Source organism: Myotis daubentonii, chromosome 3 (assembly GCF_963259705.1).
Source record: "Myotis daubentonii chromosome 3, mMyoDau2.1, whole genome shotgun sequence".
Lineage (NCBI taxonomy): Eukaryota > Metazoa > Chordata > Mammalia > Chiroptera > Vespertilionidae > Myotis > Myotis daubentonii.
Genome location: NC_081842.1, coordinates 45,489,310 through 45,491,786, shown reverse-complemented (window position 1 = coordinate 45,491,786; position 2,477 = coordinate 45,489,310).

Sequence of the window (2,477 nt, the reverse complement as noted above, 5' to 3'; positions counted from 1 at the left end):
GTTCCGCTGGATTATCAAGTAGATCTCAGGCTGGAACATTACAACACTGAGTCGTTGACCTCCTTGTTTCCATTTGGGAGGCATGTGTGAGCACATTTCCAGGTAATTGCACAAGTTTGTATAGAAAATCAGAGTACAATCCAATAAAGGAGAAAAAAAATCAACCGCCTGTTATTCCCTTTCCCAAATGACTTCCCCAAAGCTATTTATGAAGGTTACTACATGTGACAACAATGCAACCATGAACAGACACCTTTCTATAAAATTTCTTTGCACTCCTGCATAGCACATGCACAGGGACATAGTGAGTACAGGGAGTCTCACACAGGATATTGGCATGACTGAAAATAGAAAATGGGCATCCTATCTGGTCTCTGGCCAAGCCAGCATCTCTCCACTCAACTGGATTTGCTGTAAAAAGGATAATGTTCCCAGGGTGGAGGAGACAGGAGAGAAACTTAAGGAGAAAGGGTTTGAGTGTAGCCCGCTTACGCTGTCCTTCCTTCTTGTTTCTGGTTTGGTGGACTTTATAGGGGTCTTTCATTCACCTAGCCTATGTGACCTTTCAGATAAAGTTAGACTATTCAGGGAGAGGAAGTCCAAAGGTAGGTTAAAGATATGGGCTAGAACTGTTTGCCTTCAAGTCTTACCCTCTACCCCCCCCCAAAAAATATTTGACTTCTTTGTTGATCAGGTACCTAGTTTGGCAAGCCAATCTCCCTGAGAACCTTTGGAAAAGAGGGATCAATGGGGGCTGAATGATGGCCTTGTAACAGAGTGGCAGGAACATGAACTTGGCAGTAAGCCCAACCTTAATTCCCATCCAGCTCTGTTACTTAACTGCTAAGTGATCCTGAGCAAATCAGGGTTATATAGCCTTTCTGGGTCTCAATTTCCTGATCTGGAAAAGTGAGATATCATAATATCTTATGAGGTTTTCTGAGGAGTAATGAGATAAAACATGTGCAGAGCCTGGTAATTAGATCATATAAATTATATCTAATACTAGTGGCCTAGTGTACGAAATTCATGCATGGGGAGGGGGGATTCCCTAAGCCCAGCCTTCACCCTCTCCAATCGGTGACCCTTTGGGGGATTGGGCCTAAACCCGCAATCAGACATCCCTATCGTAATCTGGGACGGCTGGCTCCTAACCGCTCACTTGCCTGCCTGCCTGATCGCCCCTAACAGCCTCTGCCTGCTTGTCTGATTGCCCCTAACAGCCCTCTCCTTCCTGCCTGATTGCCCCTAACTACTCTCCCCTGCCGGCCTGATTTTGCACCCAATTGCCCTCCCCTGCAGGCCTGGTCACCTTCAACTGCCCTCCCCTGCTGGTCTGATCTCGCCCCCAATGGCGCTCCCCTGCCAGCATGATATCTCCCCCAACTGCCCTCTCCTGCTGGCCTGATCACCCCTTACTGACTCTGCCTTGACCCCCACCACCATGGCTTTGTCTGGAAGGAAGTCAGACATCTGGAAGATGGCTTGATGACCCGGTCTAATTAGCATATTACCCTTTTATTAGTATAGATAGATTATATAGTATAGGATTGCTTAAATGGTGGGGGAGAGGGGGCTTTTTTCAGCAGGAGGAGATGCTCTTGGCAGACAAAAACACATAATCCCTATATCTGGACTGATAACCAGCCATATGCACTATAATGTCAAACCAGTAATTAAAAAATTAAACCCCTTTCTTACACCTTACACCAAACAGCTATTGCCCTTAAAACCCCTCCTCAGCCTCCACCTTAGATTCTGCCTTTGCAGTTGACCCAGATTTGGTTCTGATTGGTCGGTTTCATGTAGCCTGAAAGACAGCAAGATCCCAGGGGGAGATGAATATGGTATTCTTCGCAGTCATGTTCATCAGTAGTCTTAGAGAGACTCCTGCATCCCCAGTTTGATTCAGAAGAAGCAGATACACTAGACCAAAGAGTGATGTGAGCAGGGTAGTAAGCATTCCTTAACGGGGACCTGGGGAACCAGTGAGAAAGAATCAGACCTTCTTCTCATGCCCAAACACCTGGGACTATGTGAGACTCTTGAGCTGTGGCATAACTTTGTGTGGGGAGGAGAAGGGTGGGGAAACTCTAAGAGGACTGAGGTTAAGTTTTCTATTATCCCAGCAGGATGGCAACTTGAAATATAAATTAATGTTTTGAAAATAAAGTGATATTTCTGGGGCATTTGAATTTATGGTCATGATTCATGCCTATGAACTTCTTTGAAAATTATATCCTGAGCTTTGTTTGCTTTATAATTAAATTTAGAACTTATTTCTCCAAAATAAAGGTAATATAGAGAACTAGAAATAAGAAGTAGGAGAGAATTTGGATTACTTTATAAGAACAATCCTTTATATGACAATACATGCTTTCTTGGCGTGCCCAGCTACAGCATAAGTACTAAAAGGGGAATGATGCTAGAATTAAAGGAATTGAGCCCAGGAAGTAAAGAAATTCTGAGGATCAGAG